The sequence below is a fragment of the Anolis carolinensis genome, chromosome 3 (assembly GCF_035594765.1).
Source record: "Anolis carolinensis isolate JA03-04 chromosome 3, rAnoCar3.1.pri, whole genome shotgun sequence".
Taxonomy (NCBI): Eukaryota; Metazoa; Chordata; class Lepidosauria; order Squamata; family Dactyloidae; genus Anolis; species Anolis carolinensis.
In genome coordinates this window covers 68,388,249-68,403,718 of record NC_085843.1, presented here as the reverse complement: position 1 = coordinate 68,403,718, position 15,470 = coordinate 68,388,249, and positions in this window count along the sequence as shown.

Below are 15,470 nucleotides of genomic sequence, written 5' to 3'. Positions count from 1 at the left end.
GACAGGGGCCAGGTAAATGGCATTGGAGGGCCACATCTGGCCCACGGGCCAGGCCGTAATTTGGGGGCTCCTGGTCTAATGTTTAGGACAGGGGCCAGGTAAATGGCATTGGAGGGCCGCATCTGGCCCATGGGCCAGGCCGTAATTTGGGGACTCCTAGTCTAATGTTTAGGACAGGGGCTAGGTAAATGGCATTGGAGGGCCTTAATTTGGTGGCCCCTGGTGTAGTGGTTTGAGAGTTGAATACAATTGTGGCTTCATTCCCCACTCAGCCATGGAAACCCACTGGGCGATCTTGGGCAAGTCACACACTCTCAGAAAACCCAATGAAACAGTTTCAAACCAGGAACAGATTTTCTTATTCAGAGGCTGATGGCCATCTGTCAGGAGTGATTTGATGGTGTATTATGATTTGATGGTTTGAAGATACTGCTATTTAATGCCAGATCCGTCAATTGTAAATCAGCTATCATCCAGGATTTGATCTTGGATGAAGTAGCGGATATGGCTTGCATCACCAAGACCTGGTTGGATGAGCCTGGCGGGGTAAATCTTGCCCAGCTGTGTCCTCCAGGTTTTGGGGTGAAACAGAAGGCCAGAGCCAGGGGGCGGGGAGGTGAGGTTGCGGTGGTCTTTCGGCAGTCCATCTCCCTGGTCAGGTGTGCCATCCCGCAATCTACAGGTTTTGCGTGTGTCCATCTTAAGGTGGGTACCCAGGACAGTTTGGGGATTCTGCTAGTGTACTGTACACCCCGCGATACTGCAGTCTCCCTGCCCGAGCTGGCAGAGGTGATCTCTGGTGTGGCGTTGGTCTCTCAGCGACTGATAGTGCTGGAGGACTATAACATTCATGCCGAGGCCACCTTAACTGGTGCAGCTCAAGACTTCATGGCTGCCATGACGACCGTGGGACTGTCCCAAGTGATATCTGGTCCCACTCATCAAGCTGGATACACACTTGACCTGGTTTTTGTTGTGGCAGATGGTCAGGTCGGAGTGGAAGAGCAAAATATTCTTCCATTGTCATGGTCCGATAATAACCTGATCAGTTTAAGACTCACTGTGACATTAAACCTCCGCAGGGGTGGTGGACCCATTCAGATGGTCTGCCCCAGGAGACTTATGGATCCAGATGGATTCCTGAGGTCTCAGGAATCTTCCTGTCATGGAGGCTGATGATCCTGTCGATGCCTTGGTAGATCGCTATAATAGCGAGATGTCCAGGGCAATTGACACGATCGCCCCCGAATGTCCCCTCTCATTGCGAAGAGTCACTTCAGCTTCCTGGTTCATGGAAGAGCTGGCAGTGATGAAGCGCCTGAGGAGGGGACTAGAGTGCAGCTGGTGGAAAACTCGTAGCATTGCTGACCTAGTATGGACTAGAGCCGCTATTAGGGCCTACCCTGCGGCAGCCAGGAAGACCTTCACGACTGCCCGTATAGAGTCTGCAACTAACAGATGATCGGAATTGAGGGGGGAGGGGCACCCAAAGACTCGGCAACTCGGTGCAGCGGGTTTGCGCACCACTTTGCAGACAAAGACACTCAGATTCGCTTCGACTTGGACACTAGTTTTGTTGCAATGCCAAAAGAGGTAACCGAGGCACCTGTCTGTCCAACCTTGTGGGATTTGTTTCAGCTTGTTCACCTGGATGACGTGGACAGGATCCTTGGGGCGGTGAGAGCGACCACTTGCTCCACGGATCCTTGCCCCTCGTGGCTAATTAAATCGGTCAGAGGACGGTTGGTAGAGTGGTTTGTGATGATAATTAATGCCTCTTTCAATCAAGGCAAATTTCCATTTGTCCTCAAACAGGCCATAGTGAGGCCAATATTGAAGAAGGCCTCCCTTGATTCAACCATTCTAAACAACTACAGACCAATCTCGAACCTCCCTTTCTTGGGCAAGGTCCTGGAACGGGTGGTTGCCTCGCAGCTCCATGGTTTCCTGGATGACACAGATTTTCTGGACCATCGCAGTCCGGCTTTAGACCTGGGCACAGTATTGAGATGGCTTTGGTCGCCTTGGTGGATGACCTCTGCAGGGAACTGGACAGGGGGAGTGTGACCCTGCTGGTTCTCTTGGACATTCAGCGGCTTTCAATACCATCGATCATGGTATCCTTCTGGGACGGCTCTCCAGGATGGGGCTTGGGGGTACTGCTCTGCAGTGGCTCCAGTCCATCCTGGAGGGCCATTCCCAGTTGGTGAAGCTGGGGGACACCTGCTCAGACCCCTGGCCATTGACCTGTGGGGTTCCACAAGGTTCCATTCTGTCCCCCATGCTTTTTAACATCTACATGAAACCGCTGGGAGAGGTCATCCGGAGTTTTGGAGTTCGGTGCCATCTCTACGCAGACGACACCCAACTCTACTACTCCTTTCCACCGAACTCCAAGGAAGCCCCTCTGATACTGGACCAGTGCTTGGCGGCTGTGATGGGCTGGATGAGGGCGAATAAGCTGAAGCTTAATCCCAACAAGACAGAGGTCCTCCGGGTCAGTCGTATGTCCGATCGGGGTATTGGGTGGCAACCTGTGCTTGACGGGGTCGCACTCCCCCTGAAGGTGCAGGTCCGCAGTTTGGGGGTCCTCCTGGACTCAGCGCTGATGCTTGATGCTCAGGTGTCGGCGGTGGCTGGGAGGGCCACAATTAAAATTTGTGTGCCAACTGTGACCTTACCTCGTGAAGTCTGATGTGGCCATGTCTTAGTTACCTCTAGACTGGACTATTGCAATGCGCTCTACGTGGGGCTTCCCTTGAAGACGGTCCGGAAACTCCAAATACTCCAACGTTCGGCAGCCTTGCTTCTAACTGGAGCTAATTATAAGGAGTGGTCAACCCTCCTGCTTAAGGAGCTCCATTGGCTGCCATTCACCTTCTGGACCCAATTCAAGGTGCAGGTGATCACCTACAAAGCCCTGAATGCTTTGGGACCCTCCTATTTTTGTGATCACCTTTACCCCTATGAACCTGCACGATCACTTCATTTGTTGGGGTACGCCCTCCTCTCACTCCCACCTCCGTCACAAGTGCGGTTGGTGGGGACAAGAGAGAGGGCCTTCTCCATGGTGGCCCCCCATCTCTGGAACTCGCTCCCCAGGGAAATCAGGCAAGCCCCTATCCTGGTAGCATTCAGAAAGAGCTTGAAAACCTGGCCCTTCACTCAGGCCTTTGGATAAAGATTGCTGATCCCCATAACAATCCTGTATCTGTGACCATTCTTGTACCAGTTTGCACTTTTTACCTTTGTCAACTTGATATAGACACAGGGTCTATTCCCATCCCAATTTGCACTTCCAAGAATTTGCAGCACTTTATCAGTCACATCGTGTTTACAATATTTATATGGTGCACCTTACCTAGTCTACTTTTACAACCTCTCCATTTTAATGCATGTTTTTATTAGTTCATGTCATTTGTTTTTATTGGCTAATGTTTAAATTTTTATAATTGTGCATGTCTTTTGTCTATTGTTGTATTTTATATTGCTATTGTTTTTATTCGGGCTTGGCCCCATGTAAGCCGCCCTGAGTCCCCTTTGGGGAGATAGAGGTGGGGTATAAAAATAAAGTTATTATGATTTCTGTTCCTGGGTGATAAATGTCATTTCCTACTTGTTCTGTCATAGAAACATGGCAAAACTTTACACAGCCAAAACTTTGTCTTTGCACAAGGGACATGGGTCCCCTTGGGGGAGAAGAGCAGTATAGAAAATAAATAAATAAATAAATAATGGTGCTATGATACCACATTATGATTCTCTGGGACACTGTTCATCAATTTAACAAATTTTCAGACACAAAAACAATTTTTCTCAAGTAGAAAATGACTTTTAAAGTAAAAACAACCCAATGAAACAGGAAATAAGACTTTCAAACCAGGAACAGGTTTCTTCAATTATTAAAAAATGATTTATTATAAAAGCTATGAAAATGTGTCAAAAATCAGAGGATACAGGAAACGTTCTGAACTTTGGTGAGCTAGGAGTGTTGAAAGTGTTCTCCCACTGTACCAAATTTGATAATGATAACTAAAAAATGAGGGCGGGAGAGCCCTGTAAAAGTTCCCCCGTACTGTTTTTTCCATGACTGCGCATGCACGTCCGCCATTAACGAACCATTACGAATTTTCGGGAATATCCTAAATTTTTGAGGGGAAAAATCGGAAATAGTTTCTAAAACGAAGCCCCCTACTTTAGAAGCGAGAATTGAACCATTTTTTTTCATTGATCACTCATGCCTAGTTCATATTTTCCACCTCTATGGTACACAGTAAACACATACAAGCTGTATCGTATGCACTAATGTAGGTTCAATTTACTTGGGAATAAGGCCAATTGAATGCAGTAGAACAGGGGTCCTCAAACTTTTAAAGCAGAGGGCCGGTCCACGATCCTTCAGACTGTTGAGGGGCCGAATTATCATTTGGAAAAAAAAAGACAACAAATTCCTATGCACACTGCACATGTCTTATTTGTAGTGCAAAACAACAACAACAATGAAAGAACAATACAATATTTAAAAATGAAAACATTTGTAACCAACATAAACCTATCAGGAGTTCAATGGGAAGTGTGGGCCTGCTTCTGGCCAATGAGATAGTCAGGTTAATTAGGATTGTTGTTGTTGTGTGCCTTCAAGTCATTTCAGACTTTGGGTGAGCCTAAGTCTAAAATTATTTATTTATTCATTTACTACATTTATTTATTACATTTATATCCCACCTTTCTCACCCCGAAAGGGACTCAGAGCAGCTGTATGTACATACAATATATTATATTACAGTAGAGTCTCACTTATCCAGCACTCACTTATCTAACATTCTGGATTATCCAACGCATTTTTGTAGTCAATGTTTTCAATACATCATGATATTTTGGTGCTAAATTTGTAAATACAGTAATTACTACATAGCATTACTGTGTACTGAATTACTTTTTCTGTCAAATTTGTTGTATAACATGATGTTTTGGTGCTTAATTTGTAAAATCATAACTTAATTTGATGTTTAATAGGCTTTTCCTGAATGCCTCCTTATTATCCAACATATTCGCTTATCCAACATTCTGCCGGCCCGTTTATGTTGGATAAGTGAGACTCTACTGTATTAGCATAGCACAATATTAGCATTATATATTACTATATTGAACCACTATACTGTAATATTATATGTAATATATATCATATAATTAATATTATTATATGGTATTATTAGTATTATATTTGTAGGAGCCTCCGGTGGCCTAGGGGATAAAAGCCTTGTGACTTGAAGGTTGGGTTGCTAACCTGAAAGCTGCCAGGTTCGAAGCCTACCCGGGGAGAGTGTGGATGAGCTCCCTCTATCAGCTCCAGCTCCATGCGGGGACATGAGAGAAGCCTCCCACAAGGATGGTAAAACATCAAAAACATCTGGGCGTCCCCTGGGCAATGTCCTTGCAGACAGCCAATTCTCTCACTCCAGAAGCAACTCCGGTTGCTCCTGACACGAAAAAAAAGTATTATATTGTATAACATTATAATATTATTATCAATATTATATGTATATACAATATATTATATTATTTAAAATGATATAAAATATTATATTATAAAACTGAGGGTGGGGGCCAGGTAAATGACCTTGGAAGGCCGCATCCGGCCCCCGGGCCTTAGTTTGGGGACCCCTGCAGTAGAGTGTACTTCTGAGTGCAAGTAAGTACTATTAGTATAGTATAACAGCTTGGGGCTCCTGAATGTATTTTATGCAAACTTGAGACTCAATTGAGAAAGAATCCCATAAACAGTCATAGGGTTCTGGAGGTTTTTTTTAAATATTTTATTCTTTTTTATACATCCCAACAATTAACTAATTTTTTGCCATACATAACTTATTTCAGTATACATTGTTCCAAAGGTAATTATTCCTTAAATTACATTTTAAACAGTCCTTAAAAATGTATCACCCTCCATGCCCGCCCTCCCCCCATCCCCCCCACCCCCCTGGAACAGCAATTCAAAATACTGTCAATACATCAGTTTAACCATGTGGAACGCCTGGTTCAAGGTGCTGTATCTTTCATCTCTATTTTGTCAATTAGCACAGTCCACTTCCTTAACCAGTCTTGATCTTTTAGGCTATTTGTATTTTTTTTCTTTTGAATGATGAAGTTTTTAATTATATATTCTGATATATAAGCCCACCAGGTTTCTACATCCCATTTTATATCGTCCCTCCATCCTCGGGCTATAGTGGCTTGTATTGCGGCTGTCATATATTTTAGGATCTCTGTCCAATTATTGTTATCTTCCTTTACCTTTACTGTGAGAGACATGTATCTAGCTTTGTCCCATATTAATTTTTCCCTATTATTTCTTCCATTTTTTTTCTTATTTTTCTATAAAAGTTCTGAATTTTTCTACAGTCCCACCACATGTGGGAAAAATGTACCTATTTCCCCACAGTTGTGCCAACACTTATTTGAAGTATTTCCTGTTATGTGTGCTACTTGGAGTGGGGTTCTATACCATTTGGATATTATTTTCCTTTGGGTTTCTTAGTCCTTATATGTTTAATTTTAAGAATATTATCAATCCAAGACCCAATTAATTTTTCAGTAAAGTTTTTTTTCCTGTTTCCAGTTACAGTAGAGTCTCACTTATCCAAGCTAAACGGGCCAGCAGAAGCTTGGATAAGCGAATATCTTAGATAATAAGGAGGGATTAAGGAAAAGCCTATTAAACATCAAATTAGGTTTTGATTTTACAAATTAAGCACCAAAACATCATGTTATACAACAAATTTGACAGCAAAAAGTAGTTCAATACGCAGTAATGTTATGTTGTAATTACTGTATTTACGAATTTAGCACCAAAATATCACGATATATTGAAAACATTGACTACAAAAATGGCTTGGATAATCTAGAATCTTGGATAAGCGAGGCTTGGATAAGTGAGACTCTACTGTATCTATAAGGGTTGTTTTTGTATTGTAAGTTAAAGTGATTAGTTCTTTATACAATAGCCCAGTCATTCCTTTATGTATTTCTATTTTAATTATTCTATCCAGTGTGGTTTTAGCTACTTCTCTTCTTTTCATGGCCTGAGCTTTACTGGACATCCCTAACCATGCTATCCAGTTCCCTTGACCACATTTTTCTTTTATTTTATCCCACTTTAATATTTATCCTTTGGGATTCATGATGCCCCCAATCCTTTTGATACTGTTTTCCTTCAGTGCCCTAATTAGATTTGTGAATGTCTTATCCTTATTTTCCAATGTTTCTAATGGGAAATTGTCAATTTTATTTATTTGTAATTTATTTTGCCATTTTTCCAGATTAACAACATTTTTAAATTCTTTAAGCCTTTTCTATCTATTCTCTCTCCCAATGATGTTCCCCTTTGCCAAATATTTGCTTCCTTTTCATTTGCACCTTCATTTTTTGACCCTTCCAATTCAAATTCTAATAACCTCGCTAACTGACTTGCCTCATATTATATCCCCAACAAGGGAGCTCCCCAACCACCCATTTCTTGTTTACTATAGTATAAAAAGTTGGCAATTCTATTTTTGTTTTCCCCTACTGCCCATTGTTTGATAGAGTTATCCCACTTCTTCAACAAATTGGTAGGAATATTCACAGGGAGGGTTTGGAACAAGAATAAAAATTTGGGCAAGATCTTCATCTTATAGATTTTTAGCCTTGTAGATATGTCTCGGAATTTCTTTCCCCATGTGATAATTTGTTTGCTTATATTTTTCCGTAGGCGATTATAGTTCATTTGTATGATATTGTTGATGTATTTTGGTATATTTAGGTATTTCATCTTGTTTTCCCCAATTTTACTCCCATAATGTTTTGAACCTTCTTGAGTTCTTCCCTTGTTAATTTTTTTTGTAATATCTCTGATTTATCTAAATTTATTGTGAGGCTCGAAGTTTTTCCAAAGTCTTTAACTGTTTTGACTAATGATTGTAGTGATTCCTCCACCTCCCCTAAAATTATCATAACATCATCAGCATATAGATTAATCTTAATGTCTTCCTTGCCCACCTTATAGCATTTAATGACCGGGTTATTCCTTACTAAGTTTGCTAAGGGTTCGATCGTTAATGAAAATAGGGCAGGGGAAAGGGGGCATCCTTGTTTAGTTCCCCTATTAATATTTATTTGTCTGGTTTGTGTCCCATTTACTGAGATAGTTACTTTGTTTTCACTATATAGTTCTTTTATTACCTTGCACACTTTTCCCCCCATATTACATTCCTCGCAAAGTCTGTTCAAATATTTGTGATCTATTGAGTCGAATGCTTTTCAAAAGTCCAATTTTAATATAAGTACTTTAGATTTTTTTCTGTGGCATGGTTCAAAATATTCCTTATAGGGTCCACTAATTTCCTGTTTTTTACAAATCTATATTGGGCTTCATTAATTATATCTGGTATTATATCTTTCAGTCTTTTTGCTAATATTTTGTAGTCCAAATTGCTTAGGGATATTGGTCTATAAGAGTTAGGATCAGTTTCGTCCTTATTTGGTTTTAGGATTGTGAGAATTTCCGACAATTTCCAGGAATTTGGTACATTTTGTTTCTCCATTATTTCATTAAACAGTTTAACAAGGTTGGGAGTATTTTCGTCTTTAAATTTTTTATAAAAGTTGGTTGTAAAGCCATCTGGCCCAGGTGATGAATTTATTTTTAGACTTTCTATTGTTTGTTCAATTACTGTTTTAGTTATTGTACTTTAGTTATCATTAAACTATTCTGGCTAGGGCTAATAGAAAATATTGTTGAGTAACATCTCAAGGGGTTCATATTTTTGAGGGGAAAAATCGGAAATAGTTTCTAAAACGAAGCCCCCTACTTTAGAAGCGAGAATTGAACCATTTTTTTCATTGATCACTCATGCCTAGTTCATATTTTCTACCTCTATAGTACACAGTAAACACATACAAACTGTATCGTATGCACTAATGCAGATTCAATTTACTTGGGAATAAGGCCAATTGAATGCAGTAGAGTGTACTGCTGAGTGCAAGTAAGTACTATTAGTATAGTATAACATATTGGGGCTCCTGAATGTATTTTATGCAAACTTGAGATTCAGTTGAGAAAGGATCCCATAAACAGTCATAGGGTTCTGTTGATGCCTTGTTCATCAAATAAGTTTTTAGTTGACTCATGCTTCAAAATATATTTCTGATAAACTGCAAATAAAATTAAAAGAAAAAATAAGATGAAAAAGGCCAAAAATCAACACAGAAGTTATGACTAACTAAATGACCATTGATTCAGTATGTCTTTAGTAGAATTTAGGTCACTGACTATAAATCTGGCAAAGTTATGGAATTGCCCATCTTATTTTCTTTACTGAGACAGTTTAGGTTAAGTGAGGTGCATGATAACTAAAATGTAAATACAAACAAATGAAGTAATTTACGATCAACTCTCAGAAATAATATCTGCTGTATTGAATTATTTTATTTATATCTCATGTTTTGTACCAAACTAGAATTCATGGGTACTCATATTCCATTTATTTCATTGGGCGTGTGCCCTAATAACTGTTCATGGGATTGTAATATAAATTGTATTTTGTTAGTTGTACTCCCATGCACTGTACAACCACCAAAATTGTAAATTGCAATTTAGATTTGTTTTAAAAAATAAAGCAAATGATTTACACTTATCCATAATCCCATCATTGTGTCTTTATTTTTAATCCAGTTTCCTCTGTAACCATGACTAGTTCATGTGAATCAAGGAGAACATTTTCTTTTTGAAGTTTTTTAGAGCAATGGTTCTTATTTTTGGTTCTCCAGATGGTCTGGACCTCAGTTCCCAGAAGCGTCAGCTAGTATGACCAATGGTCAGAGATCTTGAGAATTAAAGTAAAAAAAACCTGGAGAGTCAAAGGGTGAGAGCTGCTCATGCTATTTTCCCTGTATTTCCATGATTCAGTGAACATGACATTTAATGGAATTCAATGACCTGTTGAAATTTAAGAAACGGGTCTCTCCTATGGGCAAGCCTGTGGCTGATTCCCTGATGTGACATTGTAGCTATGGTTACACACTATAAAGACATCTTGTTAGAATGAAAACTTTCTTAAAGAACTTCTGACCACCTACTCTGCTGACCTCAAACATCAATCAGGCACATTGTTGTATAAAATATATTTCTGCCTAATTGCTTTTGGGTATGGTATGATTCAGAAAAATACACAATACACTTTAGAAAAATAATCAAGCATCAGGATATGACAAGTAGCACAATAGCTGGCAATACGAACTAAGGTTTTGAAAGTATGAAACTCTACAGAAAATCATTGAGATGACCCAAATATGCCAGCAGAGAATCCCCACGATGTCCTCATCAAACAAATCATTTTTATACATGGCACATGTTCAACAAATTACCTATTCCCCACAAAGAAAAATAGAGTGGTTGAATCTGTAGCAATCTATCAAAAACATCTTGAAAAAGCAAGTATTGACAGTGAGAAACTTTACTAAACTTTAGGATTGCTTATATTAAAGAAACAGTTTCCTCAGTATGAAGGGTAAAAAGAACTAGTTCAATGCAGCTTTATCATTGTAAGTCTTGTTGAGTGTAGATATCAATGGAAGAGATTCAATCATGTTAAGCAAGTACTCCAATGAAAGACATATTTATGTTTCAAGTGACTACATGTGTGAGGGATGAGAGGTGGTATATTTATCATTCACACATGCACACACACACACACAAATATATGCATGCACACATACATACATGATTAGAAAGTGAATATGATGTGGAAATCAGTTCAGATATTTCCTGCATTTGTTCATCCTGCAGGTCATGACTCAGAACTCAATAAATATTTAATTCCATCCAAAGTATTTTGAACAATTTGTTTTAATGTAGTTTTCCAAACCTTATGTCCATTTTGTAGGATTTTCACAACATGCTTATTTAACAAAAAAGTTTATATAAATTTTGTGGATATTTCTGCTACTATGCAAAAAAAAAAAAAGTAACATGTTAAACAAAATCCCTGCTTCTTTGACAAGGACCAGAATACTGTTGAAAATAAGAAATCGTTGGCATGTGAAGCCCAGTCTTTAAAATACTCCTACAGTGAGAACAAGAAACTGGTGTGTGTGGTTAGAACACATGAGATGGGAGAACTGAGGGACAGACTGGGTTTAAACAAGTGTGAGATGAGGGGTAAACAAACATCCAAATGAACTACAGCTAAATGAAGCTGACAATAACGATTCACCACATTTTCTGTGGATAAAGTGGAGGAAATAATTACTTTTAGTTAATGTCTACAGACTGGATTGTCAACATGTGTGTGTGTGAGAGAGAGGGTGTGTGTGCATGTGATTGAAATTCCTTGCAAACAGTTACATATAATGAAAATATTTTCTTTAGAAGCTGGTTGTGAATGCATATATTGGCTGTCACTGAACTAATCCATGTAACAAGACATCATTTTCTTTGAAAAAATGTTCCATTTACAGTCATAAAATAAAACCGTGAGCTTGATGAGACTAAACCAGAGTAAGTGCCTGAACTTTCGCCTTATATATATATACAGTAATAAGAAATTTACAGCTGAAGAAGATGACTCAGAATTCAGTGCATAAAAAGACTATGGGAAATCAATTTAGATTTTCTTGTCTTTTGATAACTAATTTCAGTCACCTCATTTATTTTAAAGAGAATTTGAACAGCTTAATTTTGGGAGACAGAGCTATGGTATCTTTATCTCCATTTTAATACTTTTATATCTAGGAAAGCAAGGGGTCATATCTTACAGAAAGTTTCTTAAACCAATCAAAATTTAGGAATCATTATTTTGGGTTTACCTACAATTTTTAATTTGGATCAATAAGCATTTTTATTTTATATTATAATAAAATATAAACCATGCAACACAAGGATGGGAATATTTTGCAATTAAATTTAAGATCTGCTTGTTGATCATAGTGGGATTTTAAAAAATGTGAAATAAGGGATCCAGTTGAGGCTATTAATGTGAAATTGCACTGTTGCCTCCATAAATAATTACAGAAGGCCCAGATTATATTTCCCTAAACTTGCAAATCTGTCATATCTTTCCATAGCTGCTTCCTTTTTATTAATGTATTTTACCAAGCAAATGGAAAAGAAAAGAAAAAGAAGCACCTATAGGAAAATATGAGACTACTGCAAATTTCAGGAAACCGTGACCCATATCAAACTGGCTTTAGAGCAAGAGACGGCGTTGAAACTGCTACGGTCACCTTAATATATGATCTCCATCTTAACAGTGACAAGAGGTGTATGTCTCTCTTTGTGCTTTTAGATCTCTCAGCAGCTTTTGGTACTATTGACCATGGCATCCTTCTGGAACACTGGGGGTGGGATTGGAGACTCTGTATTACAGTGTTTCTGGCCATATCACTGAGGCAGGTTCCAGATGGTGTTGCTTGAGGATAGCTGCTCCTCAAAAAAGGAGCCGTTATATGGAATCCCACAAGGTGTCATTCTATTTCTATATAGATGAAACCGTTGGGAGAGGTCATTTGGAGACATGGGGAGGGATGCCATCAGTACGCTGATTACACTCAAATACATTTCTCCATTCCTTCCAAAACAGCTCTAGCTAAGAATATAGTGTCTTCTCTGAATGAATGCTTGGAGGAGGTAATGGGCTGGATGAGGAAAAACAAACTGAAACTAAATCCAGACAAAACACAAGTGCTTGCTATCCAGGGTCCTTATCTGGGGAGGAAAGTGTATCAACCAGTTCTGGATAGGGTTACACTCCCCCTGAAAGACTGTGTTCGCAGCTTGGGAGTGCTCTTGGATATGTCTCTCCAAATGTCAGCCCAGATAGATGTGATGGTTAGGAATGCTTACTACCAGCTTTGGTTAATACGCCAAGTGTACCACTTCCTAGATTTGGAGGACCTGAAGAGGGTAGTGCAAGTGCTTGTAACCTCATGGTTGGACTTCTGCATTGCATGTTACACTGGGATACCTTTCTTCATGTTTGGAAACTCTAGCTGGTTCAAAATGTGACAGGAGTGAGCATATTACACCCATACTAAAGTCACTCCACTGGCTGCCAAATAGTTTCTGGGCAAAGTACAAAATGTTGGTTTTGACCTTTAAAACCCTACATGGTTTGGGACCCAGATAACTACAGGATCACCTTTTCCCACACAATCCACCCAGAACACTGAGATCCTGTGTGTGTGTGTGTGTGGCTACTCCAGCCTGCCAGAACCCAACTGGCAACTATCACCTAAGAAACTTCTCATCAGCTTCCCCAGAGCCTCCGGTGGCCTAGTGGATTAAAGCCTTGTGACTTGAAGGTTGGGTTGCTGACCTGAAGGCTGCCAGGTTCGAATCCCACCCGGGGAGAGAGCGGATGAGCTCCCTCTATCAGCTCCAGCTCCATACGGGGACATGAGAGAAGCCTCCCACAAGGATGGTAAAAACATCAAAATATCCGGGCGTCCCCTGGGCAACATCCTTGCAGACAGCCAATTATCTCACACCAGAAGCAACTCAGGTTGCACCTGACACGAAAAAAAACAGCTTCCTCAAGACTGTGGAACAACCTGCCAGAAGAGCTCATACAGCTAAATAATCTTCAGAATTTAAAACACACCTGAAAACCTATCTCTTCCAGCAGGCCTACCCAGCCACTATATTTTAGTCATTATTCTGTGTATTTTATTATATGTATTTTGTAGAGATATGTTTTAATATGTGTATTTTATATAATGATTATGTGTTCTTAGCTATGTTGTAACCCACTTTTAGTCATGAGGAGTGGCTGATAAAAAATAAAATAAAATATAATAATAATAATAATAATAATAATAATAATAATAATAATAATTATTATTATTATTATTATTACTAATTCACTGAAAATGCAGGAGTCTCCTGTTTGGAATTATCCATTATGTTTTCATTTAATGCCCAGCCCACATATATTTACTCAAGTTTTATTCTTTGTCGTATATATTGTTGTAGTAAATGAATTAACCATGCTTATATGGTAAAAGCATGTGGATATAAAACTGAGAAGTCTGACACACTATTTCTCCTCTATGTTTAACTTGTTTCTGCTTACAATGAGTTCTGGTGGGTTCCTACCTATTCCTACCTATTCCTACCTGCCCTGCTAAATGTTACCTGCTGGTTGTAAAGAAAACCGTTGTAGAGCTTTAAAAAGTCCAAGAGATAGTTGCTCATTAAAAAAACAAAGAAACATTATTTGAGAAACGTGGGTATAAATATTTGGTCCACTCAATCATTTAAGTAATCTCTTAATGCTAGAAAGTTTCTGTTAATTTGTAATAATAATTTCACTTGGTTTTCCTATTCCACTTTATGTAAAATATGATGTCCAGACATGCTTTGATTAAAATGTATCACTGCCTAGGAAAGTATAGTTTAAATATACAGTATAAACACAGTTATCTGTATTACACAGGTATCCGTTTTGACAACTGTGGGATGAACACACTTAGGGTACAAAGTGAAATAAGAGTTACAAATTGCAGAATTATTCTGATACTCTGCAGTAATGTTTGCACAACATTACTAATGGTACACCAGTTTTTGCACCAACAAGCAATTTCTGTGATAATATTCCATACTTCCCATGCTCTATTTGCATCAAGAATGCTACAAAATTTTGAATAATCAGTAAATAAGGTAAGTTTTAACTTCAACTCAATTCACAAGAGACTCATATTTTGGGCACATTCACACATTACAATGAAAATTTTATAGCAAGTGCTGAGAAGCCTCTTCAAGCTCAATTGAAATGCAAACTAGTCCAAATGGACTCATCTTTCATACCTCACATGTTTGTTATCTTCGGAATTTGTGTAGTTTGTTTTATATCCTAAGAAAACTTTGATTTCATTTATCTCTCAGTTAATTGTCTGTAACAGTTTTGCTTAACAAAGGATCAAGTGAAGAAAATAAATGTGCCATCAGCAAATAGAACACTCCAGTCATTTAGATAATGTTAAGGCTTCCACAGTAATTGCACTTGGGCGTTTATCTGCACAGGTCGTTTATGCAAGACTGAAGCTGTGATGCTTACATAAAATTCTCCTGAGGCACACCAGATTTCAGACTTATATTTTCAAGAAAAATCCAACCGCATTTTGGGTTTGACACTTACAATCAAAACTAAGAGTTAGCCCATGGGCCCATTTGATTAAATAACAGAGTAGTTTGTTGTTATGGCTGGTCATTTCATAAATGATAGCTTTTTATAATTCTCCTCTGGGCATTTTTTGTATAAAAGACCATATAGCTTTAAAACCAATAAAAAGACAGAAAGTGTGTATGTGGAGGAACATTTGTTTTGAAATATGTGGAAAATAATATGTGCAGACTCAAAGCAAGCCTATCTAGAGAAAATAGCTTATTGAAAATGTATTTTCCCACAACACCTCAGTAAGAGCAAAGAAGATAC